The sequence below is a fragment of the Hypanus sabinus genome, chromosome 8 (genome assembly GCF_030144855.1).
Source record: "Hypanus sabinus isolate sHypSab1 chromosome 8, sHypSab1.hap1, whole genome shotgun sequence".
Lineage (NCBI taxonomy): Eukaryota > Metazoa > Chordata > Chondrichthyes > Myliobatiformes > Dasyatidae > Hypanus > Hypanus sabinus.
This window is the reverse complement of record NC_082713.1, coordinates 42950519-42963960: the sequence shown is the minus strand read 5'-3', so window position 1 is coordinate 42963960 and position 13442 is coordinate 42950519.

The following is a 13442-nucleotide window of genomic DNA, read 5'->3' as shown; positions in this document are numbered from 1 at the left end:
TGGTCAAGGAAAAATATGAACTGCATGTTTTTAAAATTTGACTAAGGTTGAAAAGTAAGTTAACTTAGTCATCTCACAAATTTAGAATTATTCACCTTAATTTCTGATATATGGAATCACTTTCACATAAAAGCAATGCAAGTGCAGCAAAGACAGGCCAGGAAACTACAGGTTAGCGAGCCTAAATTCATTTGTAGGGAAGTTACTGGAGGAATTTCTGAGAGACAAGATTTGCCATCACTTGGATAGTCAAGACCTATCAGGAATAGAGAGCATGGTTTTGTGTGTGGGATGTCATGTCTGATGAACCTTTTGGAGATTTTTTGAAGGGTGTCTCAGAAAGGCAGAGTCCATTTCTAAGGATCTCCAGTACTCAGGGCATGCCCTTTACTCACTGTTACCATCAGGTAGGAGGTTCAAAAGCCTGAAGTCACACACTCAGCGATTCCGGAACAGCTTCTTCCCCTCTGCCATCCGATTCCTAAATGGACATGAACCCTTGGACAATACCTCACTTTTTAAATATATATTATTTCTGCTTTTTACACATGTTTTAATCCATTCAATATATGTACACTGTAAATTGATTTACTTATTTATTATTATTATTATTATTATTATTATTATTATTATTATTCTTATTATTTTGTTTTGTTTTTTTCTTCATAATTATGTATTGCATTGAACTGCTGCTGCTAAGTTAACAAATTTCATGACACATGCCGGTGATAATAAACCTGATTCTGATTCTGAGATAAGGAATATATGTAGGCAGGGCAGTGGATGATGTGTATATTGATTTTATTAAGGTCTTCGACAAGATTTTGCAAGGCAGGCTAATCTGGAAGACTAGATCAAATATGAAGTAGCAAGGTAGAATCAGTATTGGCTTGATAATAGGAAGCAGAGTAAAAGTTGAAGGTTGATTCTCCAACTGGAGGCATGTGACTAGTGGTGTGACTCAGAGATCAGTATTGGGATTTCTGCTATCTATTATTTATGTAAATGACTTGAATGTGACTATATATGTCACAATTAGCATGTTTCCTGATAGTAAATTAGGTGGTCTTGTCGATAATGAAGGAAGTTAAAATGAATTACAGAGAAATATTGATCAGATAAGGAGATGGGCTGATGAATGGCATATAGATTTCAAATTAGGTAAGTGTAAGGTGATGTATTTTGGACAGTTAAATCAGAGTAGAGCCTATGCAGTGAATGGCAGGGCACTGAACTCTGCTGTAGAACAGAGAGATGTGGGAGTGTAGAGGCTGTGCAAGAAGGTATGGTGGTGAAGAAGGTGTTTAGCATTGTTGGCCTTCATCAGTCAAGAAATCAGGTTTAGGGTAAATCACATAAGTAATTGATGATGCCACATGGAGTATTATGCACTGTTTTGGTCACTGTTATAGGAGAGATGTTGATGAACTGAAGGGAGTACTGAAGGGGGTGCTGATGGGATTGATGAGTATACTGTCAGGTCTAGAGGGTCTGAGCTATAGGAAGAATTTGGCCATGCTGGAGTGCAGGAGAATGCCAGGTGCCCTCTTAGGAGTTTATAAAATTTTGAAGGGAATGAATAAGGTGAATGGTCACAATCATTTTCCCAGGGCTGAGGAGTCCAAGACGAGGTACAAGATAAGAGGGAGAGATGTAAAAGAGCCCTGAGAGGTAACTTCTTTATACAGATGGTGGTGAGCACTGAGAATAAACTGCAACAGGAAGGTTTTTGGAGGTCCCAATCACCACATTTAAGAGGCATTAGGATTTGTATATGAAAGGGATGTGGTTAGAGCATCATGGACTGAGTGCTAAGACTAGCGGAGAGAATGTTGTGGTCAGCACGGGCCAGTGGGCTGAAGACTCTGCTTCCATGCTGTATTACACTATTAATCTAATAGCAGCTGATGTAAATAGTACGTTTCAGACACCTGACCATCTGAAATGCAGAACATTTGTTATACATCACAAGCCCACTAAGGTGTCTATTTGAGTTAATCTTGTCTGCCTGAGCCTATAGTTCTCTAAACTTTTACTATCTATGTGCCTGTCCAAAAGTCTTTTAAAACATGCTTTAATTGTATCTGCCTTTACCAACTCAACTGGCAGCTTACTGTTGTACCCACTGCCCTCTATGTGAAAAACCTCCCCCTTACATTTCCTTCAGATCTTTCCTCTCTCATTTTAAAACTGTGCCTTCCAGTTTCAGACTACACTATCCAGAAAAAAGCTTATGCCATTTTATCTGTGCCTTTAAGCTTTTATAAATACCTGTAATGTCATCTTTTTAGCCACATTCACTTTAGGGAAAACAATCCCAGCCTATCGAGTATCTCCTTATAATTCAAGTTCTTCAGTAACAACAATATCTTTCTAAATCTTTATGGAACCTTGTCTAGTTTAATCCCATTCTTCCTGTAGTATGGTGACCAGAACTGCTCACAATACACAAGTCCAGTCTCGCTAATGTTTCTTAAATATGTAACATGATGCTTCAGCTCTTGTACTCATTTCCCCAACTGATGAAGGCTAGCATGTTACCTTTGAAAAGCCTTCAAATAGCACTGGATATGGCCCAGTCTGTCATGGGTAAAGCTCTCCCCAGTATCGAGCACATCTACAAGAAACCCCATCACAGGAAACCAGTGCCCGTCATCAGGGACTCCCATTGCCCTGAAAATGCTCTCTTTTTGCTGCTGCCATCAGATGAATAGCTCCACAGGGGTTTGTGTTGGGACCAATTCTTTTTATGCTATATATCAATGATTTAGATGATGGAATTGATAATGTTGTTACAAAGTTTGCAGATGATATGAATTAGCTGAAGGGGCAGGTAGTTTTGAGGAAGCAGAGAGGCTACAGAAGGACTTGGAGAGACTAGGAGAATGGGCAAAGAAATGGCAAATGAAATACAAGGTCAGGGGGTGTATGATCATGCAGTTGGATAGAAGAAATGAAAGGGTTGACTATTTTCTAAATGGAGAGAAAATACAAAAACTGAGACACAAGGGACCTGTGAGTCCTTGTGCAGGAGTTCATAAAGGTTAATCTTCAGGTTGACGAGGAAGGCAAGTTCAATTTTCGCATTTTTTTTAAGAGGACTAGAATATAAGGCAATGAAGTAATGTTGAAACTTTATAAAACACTGGTGATGCCTCACTTGGAGTATTGTGAGCAGGTTTGGGTCCCTTAGAAAGGATGTGCTTCGAAAGGAGGTTCATGGAAATAATTCCAGGACTGAAAGGTTTGTCATATGAAGAGCCTCTGATGGCTTGGGTCCTGTATTCACTAGAATTCAGAAGAGCCAGGGTAACACTATTGAAACCTATTGAATGGTGATAGGTCTTGGATGCAGAGAAAATGTTACCTATGGTAGGAGAGTCCAAGACTAGAGGATGCAGCTTCAGAATCGAGGGACGTCCTTTCAGAACGGAGACGAGGAGCAATTTCTTTAGCCAGAGTGTGGTGAACCTGTGGAAGTCTTTGCCACAGGCAAAGTCCTTATTTATTTTTGAGGCAGAGTTTGATAGATTCTTGATTGGTCAGGGTATGAAGGGATATGAGGAGAAGGTAAAAGATTGGGCTGAGAGAAAATTGTATCTGCCATGATGAAATGGCTGAGCAAACTAGATAGGCCAAATGGCCTAATTCTGCTCCTATATCTTATGGCCTTATGGTCTTAAGAAGGTACAGGAGCATCGAGACTTACACTACCAAGTTCAGGAACAGTTACTACCCCTCAATCATTGGGTCTTGAACCAAAGGAGCTAATTTCTCTCAACGTCACTTGCCCCATCATTGGAATGTTTCCACAATGTATACATGTAGTCCATAAAGAGAGCCAAAAAAAACTTGTGTGGCCGTGTACATGGGTTCATTGTCCATTCAGAAATCTGATCATGGAGGGGAAGAAGCTGTTCCTAAAAAGTTGAGTGTGTGTTTTCAGGCTTCTGTACCACCTCCTTGATGACAGCAAGAAGAAGAAAAAGGTATATCTTGGGTGTGGGAGCCCTTTATGAAGGATATCTCCTTTTTGAGGCTTCGTCCTTTGAAGATGTCCTTGGTTTTACTGCCCAAGCCTACTGGTTGACATAGGGTGCAATTTTTTTGTTGCAAAACCACTCAACCAGCTGATCTCACTCCTACACACCTCCTCATCATCAAATTCTGCCAACGATACCTTAAGTTTCTTGTCATCAAAGGTAGACATGTATACCATAAATTGAATTGAATTGATTGAATGATCTTTATTGTCATTATACATAGATACAATGAAACTCTGTCTGGCTTCCTCTCAGGCAATCAAACAAAGTGGTAGATAAAAACATGACAGTAATAGAAAAGCTATTAAATAGATAAGTAGCAGCAAATAAGTTGCAGCAGCACCAGAATATCACAGTAATGCACAAAGTGCTGTTAGTGCAAGTATTTGAGTCCTTGTGTTAATCAGACAATGTTACTCTAGACTAAGGTACTTAACACAGTGAATATAACTCAAATGCATAACACATAAAGTAATGTCACCACAAATAAATTAACAAATAATAAGATCCATAGGCAGTACCATTTAAAAAGTAAACAGTTACTTTCACTTCATATGTGATGAGACCTGGGTGGTGGTAGGAAGTTCAATAACCTTACGGCCTGGGGGAAGAAGATGTTTCCATCCTAACCATTCTTGTCTTAATGCTACAGTATATTCTGCCTCATGGGAGGGGGGTCAAAGAGATTGTTGAACAGATGGAAGAGATCACTGACAATGGTAAAGGCCATGTTGCTGCTTGTGTGTGGAGTGGGGACTTCGGGGTCCTAACATTTAACTATCATTCATTCTTTGGGGAACTGCAGTCCTCTGTTTTCGTGGACGTTTATAAAGGAAAATAATTTCAGGATGTATATTTTATTCATTTCTCTGATATTAACTGTACCTATTGAAACCTATTAATTGGTGGAAGAGAGACCCTGATGATCCTCTCTGTAGTTCTTACAATCCTTTGTAGCGACTTGCCTTCAGATGCTTTGCAGTTCCCATACCAGGCAGAGATGCAGCTGGTCAGGACACTCTCAACTGTGCTCTATAAAAATTGGTTAAAATGGAGGGCCTCACTCTCCTCATTCTCCTCAGGAAATGGAGGCGCTGCTGTGCTCTCTTGATCAAAGAGATAGTGTTGAGGGACCAGATGAGATAATCTATTATGTGCACTCCCAAAACTTGGTGCTCCTAACTCTCTTCACGGAGTAGTCATGTGTGTAAAGGGAGGAGTAGTCAGCACACACCTTCTGAAACATCACAATAGTTTCTTTGGGCTTGTCCACGTTCAGAGTCAAGTTGCAGTGCTCAGCCCATTCTATCAGCTGCTCTACTTCCTCTCTATACATGTCTCGCCGTCATAGTTGATGAGGCCAACCACTGTTGTGTCATCAGTGAACTAGATGGTTCAGTCTGAACGGGATCAAGCAGTCAGGTGTCAGCAGTGTGAACAGCAGCAGACTTCAGCACACAGCCCTGAGAAGAGCAGTGCCCACCGTGATGGAGCCCAAAATGCTTTTGCTAATGCGGACTGATTTTGGCTTTTCTGTCAAGAAGTTCAAGATCTAGTTACAGAGAGAGGTGTTGAGACCCATTGAGGACAGCTTACCCATCAGCTTCTGAGGTATGATAATATTGAATGCTGAGCTGAAGTCAATAAGCACTATCCTGGTGTATGAGGCACCATTTTCCATGTGGTGCAGGACAGAGTGGAGTGCAGAGGCTATGGCATCATTAGTGGACAGATCTGAGCAATAAGCAAACTGGAAAGGGCCCAATATATAGCAGGAAGATGGAATTTAATGCAATCCATAACCAGCTGTTCAAAATGTTTTATTATTTTTAACATCATTGCCACTGGATGGTAGCCTTTGGGGCAGGTTACTGTCACCCTCCTGATGATGGTTACCACCTTGAATGCCGAGGGGACAGTGGACTGTCTGTTAGAACCTCAGTTATCCGCGTTGAACAGTCCCTCAGCACCTGACTGTGTATGTTATCAGCCTCTGCGGCTTTATGTGGTTTGATGCTGGCTAGGGTCTTCCTCACATCAGCTGCAGCCAGACAAAGTGCCTACTCCTCAGTGGGAAGGGTAGCCTTTCTTGCCGGCTCGTCGTTTTGTACATCAAACTGAGTGTAAAGGGCATTCAACCACTCAGGAAGAAAAGCGTCATTGTCGTCGACACACAGGGTGGACTTGTAGTCTGTTATGGTCTGTTATAAGAGTTGCTCAAAGAATAATCATGATTTTAGCCATTACTCTCCAGATCATTTAGAAAAAATTGTCACAGAGCTGCATTTATTTTTATTAGAGCATATGTTGAAAAGACACAATGTCATGATGAAATCGCTTGTAAAATGGTATAGCACAAAAACACGTCCATGCAGACCAGCACCCTGTATTTTACATGAATCCTACCCTAATCCATTTTATTGTACCTACATTCCCATTAACTAACCTCTAGATTCTACCCTTCACATAAGGGCCAATTTACAGTGGTCACTTAACCTGCCAGCCCACATATTTTTTAGATACCAGAGAAAACTAGAGCATGTGGTGACACCCACATGGCCACAGGGCCAATGTGCATACACCCCATGAAAGCACCGGAGGTTATGATTGAATGTTAGTCACTGATACTGTGATGCAGTACCTCTAACTAGCTGTGCCAGAGAGCCACCCAGGCCTTTAGAATGCCAAGAGGAAACCAACACATTTCATCTGGATAACAAATGCTGAATGAGAAGAATTGAAAATAAAATATATATAAAATATAATAAGTCTGTAATGTTAAAGCTGTTTTTATCTTGTCACCGATGCTACCTGGTGCTGAGGGCTTCCAGCAATTTTGCTTCTATTTAGTATTTTCTCTTTTGCTTTTGAATTAAATTAATAATCTTTAGATAAGAAATGTCATTCACTCAAGCACTTAATATGCAGAATTGAATGCTGCAACTAAGGCTATCTGTATTGATCCCATCAAAATGGAGCATTTTGTACAGTCAACAATTTTTTTAATGTTGAAAGTTACAGAAAGATTAAAAAAGACTTAACTGATCAAATGCTTTATGGAACAGAATTGTTGTTGAGATATGACCTGTAAAAAGGATAAAGGTTAGATAAGAGTAGAACATAAATGGATTTATTGAAGTGTTGCTTTTCTATTTTCTCAGGGAAGTGAATGAAGCATGTAGATACGCCCTCTGTTCCAGCAATTATATAAATGTGAAAGGTTTATTGACATGGTACTTGCTCTGTAAATGTCAATCTCATATACATACTTATTCAGTCATCATTACTTTTGACATTGTTGTTTGTATACTTAACAGATGTGACTTTGGTGTACAGGTTCTAAGCAGTAATCTGTGAGTAAAGAGGTAGGAGACATTTCCCCATTGCTTTTAGCGAAGAGTGAAATCTTGAGAATCTCCAGATTCTTCACATTAGATTGAATTTGATAAATTACGGGGGATTTCCATCGTAGGATAGAGATCCCAGAAGACAGCGACTGGAATTTTGCTATCTGTATTTATAGCTTTTCATTACATTTGCACTTGTTCATGGACATCCCATGAGTTCTAACTCTGCAAGCATCTGTCAAACAACCGCACCCTCTATAGGGCATCTGGGATCTGTGTGAATGGAATAATCAGCCTGTTAGAGGGAAGAAGTATTAATGAACAGTTCACAAACTGAAACAGAGTATGTAAGTTGGAGTTAATATGAAAATGAATTAAGGAGAGGAAAACCAGATTGAATAAAATAAGAGGAATATATATATATAAGAATCAAATGGGTTTCTTTCATGCCTTTAACATCAGTTTCAAACATTTATGGAAATACATAAATGGGGAGATAAGCTGTCTAATTTGTGCATAAATAATGGTAATCTCCATTAACTTCTTGTTATTTTAATAGCAAAGTCTGTCGCAAATCATGTACTCAGACATTTATCTAAAGCACATTCATTTGGACTGTTAATTATAAAATATTAAAAGAAAATATCACTGCACTTGAGAAAACCTTTTGTTTTACTTTTCTGAAAAAATCTTGGTTACTGAGGTCAAACAGATTTTCCCTCTGCACCAGGGTTCTGATGTATTAATAATAGGTGGCTTGGAGTGAGGAATATTAAGTAGAATCAGAAGGTGTTAAGTAAGCCCACTAATTACAGGATCACCACTGTAGCACCCAACAAAGCAGAGACCTGCTCAAAGGGAGCACAGGCTGTGTTAACCTTCGGCTTCAAACTAAACTCTTATGTATTGAAGATGAAGGGTCAATTTAATCAAGATGTTTAAACTGTTGAGAGGATTTATAAGCAATATACAAAGAAACTACTTCCTTTAAGAGGAGTTGGGTGTGTTTGTGTTCTGCAATAAATCCTTTAAATTAGCCCCAAGTTATATGGGAAGAAATCAGGATACCCGTTTGCACAAAAGGTAGTCGAAACATAGAACTCTTTCTCTGAACACCTAACGAGATTCTGACATCTGGAGCTTTAGGAATGAAATCGGTAAAATTTCATTCAGTAAAGTTATCAATAGCAGGAGCAATAATGGATAAACAGAGCTGAGTTTCAAATCAGCCAGGATTCAGCTGAATGTTGGAGTAGATTTGAAGGGCTAAACTGCCTGCTCACATTCTTCTGTACTTAAAAAGATCAAAGAATAAAAGGACCCACAGGAGCTCAGAACCAGTCTAACAAAGAAGAAAGACTGAGTTAGGATTTTGTTAAAGGCAGCAGAATTTTGGGTTGTGCAGAGGAAAGATTTTGTTTTACACATTAAGGGATCGGTGTTTGCTCAGGCTTGGAAGATGGAGCAGAGAAGCTGAGGATTCAGGAGGGCAGAGCAAGAAAATAAAAGCAGGGTTTCCAGAGAGATCGGCATTTTGACAGATGAAGAAAAAAAATCAAAAATGTAACTTCAAAACAGAGATCAAAATAGAAGTGTAGACAAGCTAAATATTAGGAAAATCAGTGGAACAGAATATATATATATACACACACACTGTGTTGTGTGTTAAAATTAAATTGACTGATTTATAGAATGTGATTTGTTTATTCCAATTGTATGGTCACCTGATTAACACAGGCAAATCAACAATGCCGAATGTCTGTACAGTTATACTTTTACCTTCTTACAAAGCAAAGGTACAAAGATGAAAACAATGGATATCAATGCTTTGCATGTTCCTTATTTTTCCACATCACTGGAAAGCCTCAGTCACATAAATAAATTGATTAACTGTATGCTGAAATGAAATAGAATCTTCTAAAAGAAGGACTACTGTGAACATGTCCTATGAAAGTCTCCATGTGGGAAGGGTTAACTTTCAATGGTGATTGTTAAGAAAACACTTCAATTGGAAAAGGATTCTGAACTCTCCCATCAGTGCCATAATCCAAGCCTAAGGCTCAGAGGGGGAGATCTGAAAACCACAAACATTCATAGGAAATTGCAAAAATATTTCTCAGAGTATGAACCTTAATTAACCAAATTATAGAGAATTATTAAACCAACAAGGGAAAAGCAGAGTGAAACGAGAAACAACACAGCTATAGCACTGTATGGCAGTTTAATTCAATGCTGCAACAGTGAAACAGGGGCAGCAGGACTTTAAATTTGGTCAGGCAATTAACTTTTCTTTTTAAGAGGAGATTACCTGTCTCCTATTGTTATCCCTAGGGTCACTTTTAAGTCTGTTAGAGGGGCATATCTACAGAATATAAACACCTACTGTAAGTGAGTACCCTAATCCTAGTCCCTCAATACTTCTTTAACGACACACACCAGTTACGTGGAAAGGGCCAGTGTTTAATAGTAACTTCGACCATAGTTTTTCCCTCTTCTTCCTTGGTTTGTCTTTAACAAAAATATCATTGAAGGGATAAAGATAGTGAAGCAAGATTGCTCTCAGGCCACTTTGCTGAGTCCTTGAACCCTACCTGGGTTTTGGTTGTCTTATATGTTCCATAAAAGCATGAATAGGATAATAAAAATATGAAATGAAAAACACCCATTTTGTCCATCAAATCCTCATGTCAATCTCTTTTAAAACTGAGTCTATCTAATATTTATCAGCACTTGATGTTTAGTTAGCTGAGCTTTCATTATTGCTTTAATGGTCTTGATTCATGTTGATATAAGGACAGTGAGTGAGAGAAATTAATTTTCCATTTCTACTCCATTCCAGCAAAGGCACACATTAAAAAGATTTCATGATCAATACATTAAAAAATATTAGTGGTGGCTGTACTTTATAACCTACTGAATTAATCTCCAAAGGGAATAGCCTGCATAGGTATTGCCTGATTAAAAAAAGGTAGTCAAGAAAAATAGCAGAGTGGTTTTGCACCCTCACACCTCCATTAAAATCCCTGTCCTGCTGCTTTTGTCTCCATACTGGGCAGGAACCATTTCTCATGGGATCCTTTTTGGCGTTGCTAATGAGTTTTCTGGGCTAGTTCCCCTTACAGCCTTCCTTTTGCTAATGATTGAGCAATAATGTGAGTTATCCAGAGTAAAGAAAAAGACAAAGCACAGTAAGGAAAACCTCACAGACCTTTGAAGAATAGAGTCTGCATCTGAATGTGGGCTTAATTCTTTCAGAAATTATGAAATATATCTATTATTTTGTGAAACTATCACATTATATTTAAGTTTTGAGGTTTAAAATGTGATCTCCTTATCCTTTGGTGTATTGACATCAATATCCTCAGACTTGTCTTCAGATCTCTGCATGGCCTCACTTCGCTCCACCTCTACAATCTCCTGTAGCCTGAGGATGCAGTATACATTTGTTCTTCAGTGATTCTCCCCTATGGCGCTCTCTCTCTCTCACCACTACATGGTTTGAAGCTCTGCCTATGAAATTTATTTGAAAGCCTTTGACTGACAGCCAAACTCCACCCCTGACTAAGGCTGTTCCTCAAAACAGCCAAAATTCTTCAACATTTCTGAATGTTTCTGACATAAGGAAACATTTAATGATTAAGTAATTAAAAATAAAAAGCTATTGAACATATTCTTTAAAAAACAACTAAAACATTAAAAACTTTTGAATAATTAAAACATTAAATCAAACATAAATAATTATAAGTATGTTATTTTTCTCTTTTTTTCCTGCAGCCCATATGATCCCCATTTAAATAAATAGGTTTATGGACCAAGTTTAAACTGGAACATGTTCAGAGAACAGGGTCCCAAGCGTAAATGCTGGTAATTTTTGCAAGCTTCTTCCTTGCTGCAGCATTCCATGAGGATTTGATTGGTTGAATACAGCTGGGATATCACTGGCAACATTTGAAACTTTCCTGTCCATGTGAAATCTGACCTTTAATCCTCACCAGAAACCCTCTCGTTACTTGTCTCCTTCACTTTCCTGTAATCAATGCATCAATTTTACAAATCTTCTTTGCCTTCCTCTTATACTCTGTACATTGAGTATAAGAGCTAATCCTTTACGATAAGGAGCTTCCAAATCACTTGATAGTCCATTCCCTAACTTTTCTTGTTTGCGGAAGTAGCTTTTGCACAACAAATATCTGAGCTCCACCAAGGGAGTCCTGATGAAGTGTCTTTGTTCCTCTCCATAGGTGCTGCCTGACCTACTGAGTTTCTGCAGCATTTTATGTGCGTTGCCCTGGAGTTCCAGCATCTGCAGAACTTCTTGTGATTTTGATTTGCTGCCAAGGGAAAAAGATTAAGCAAATGATCAGTATAGTGGGTGTCACAGGGGGATGGAGAGTCATGGCTGTGCTTAGCATTACTGCAGAATATCTTCACAATATATCCTCTTCTTTTTCCGTACTTCTGTTCACAACGTGCTGAAGTTTACAAGCCCCAGTGGTTTTCAGCATTCTCTCATCTCCCTCTTTCCTCTCTTTGGACTAGGAAATTACCATTATTCCATTTGTGTTTGAAGTGGTGAAAATGCCTGAACCATTGCTCTACTTCTGGAAAAGGATGCTTTTTTTTTTACTGATAATGTGTCATTATTCATTTTTAACATCCCAGAGACTGGCTTTGTGCCTATTATAAACTTTAGATGGATGTCTTAAAAATTCAATGTGTTATACTTTCAGATACTGCACAGTTGAAAGTTAAAAGTAGTCATGAAACATGAATTGTACAATGTAGTGTATATTGCACATGCGATGTTGAGTCACTTGTTTCTTATTTTTGCATGAAGGCTTCTGGGAATGAAGAATATAAGAACATAAGAACTAGGAGTAGGAGTAGGCTATCGAGGCTGCTCTGCCATTCAATAAGATCATGACTGATCTGGCCATGGACTCATCTCCACCTACATACCTTTTGCCATAATCCTTAATTCCCCTACTACTCGGAGATCTATCCAAATGTAGCCTTCATGCACCCAGTTGACCCCCGTTCACCTAGGGTAAACTGCCGTCGCCCCACCAGTAGTGCAATACTTCTGTGCAAATATGGTGTAATGCCCCCCTCAATACACACTCACAATACAAGTACCAGCCAATAGCCAAAAGCCAGTAATTAATTGCAACTTTATAGTGATTTCTTAGTGATGGGTTAGTAGAAACAGATAACCTAAAGGCGCCAAAGTAATAATCAGTTTGTCAGTTTGTGCTCATATTTTAATATGTTGGAGCTCATGCCTCCGGTTCCTTCCACAACTTTCCAAGCCTATACATTTACTGAGGGCAGAGAATTCCACAGATTCACCACCTTCTGGGAAAAGCAGCTCCTCCTTATCTCTGTCTTATCTACTCCCCTGAATCTTGAGGCTATGCCTCCTAGTTCTAGTAGGAAGCAATGATGCCAGTTGTTGAACACATGCTGATGGATATGCATTTGATGTCACCTGCAAATTGGACCATGAACACATGACTAGGAAGCACTATGTCCCTTACCCTGAATGCCAACTTTTAGGAAAGGAAGTGGACGTACTTCAGTGCTCCCCCAATGAACACGGTTTATCTGCTCAGTTGCTTGGGAAAAAAAATCTATGATGCATCAGATTTCTTATCATGAATGTTTGTTTTTCTATGGATGCCTGTTCTCCTTAATCCACTCCCAATGCTTCAAGACCTGATGCTAGAATGTCCAACTAAGCGTTGGAGAAACAGGGTACCTATCCTAGAATTCCTTACAGTCTTTCATTTTCCCACTACTTCAAATAGCTGAGTACTGTCACTTTAAGAGCTAGAAGCATGATGGTACATTATCTGGGTGAGTGTTCAGTCCAACTTCTGAAGTTACATGCAATCAAGCAAATGATGCCGTTTATTGTCTTGAGGTTTTCCATACCATATCCACACAAAAAATACTCTCCTGCAGCCTTGAATGAAACCTGTGAAGGTAACTTGTGCTCCACCATTTTAGGATGTGTTTTCATGTGTACTTTAATTCTTGGTCTGGAACAATT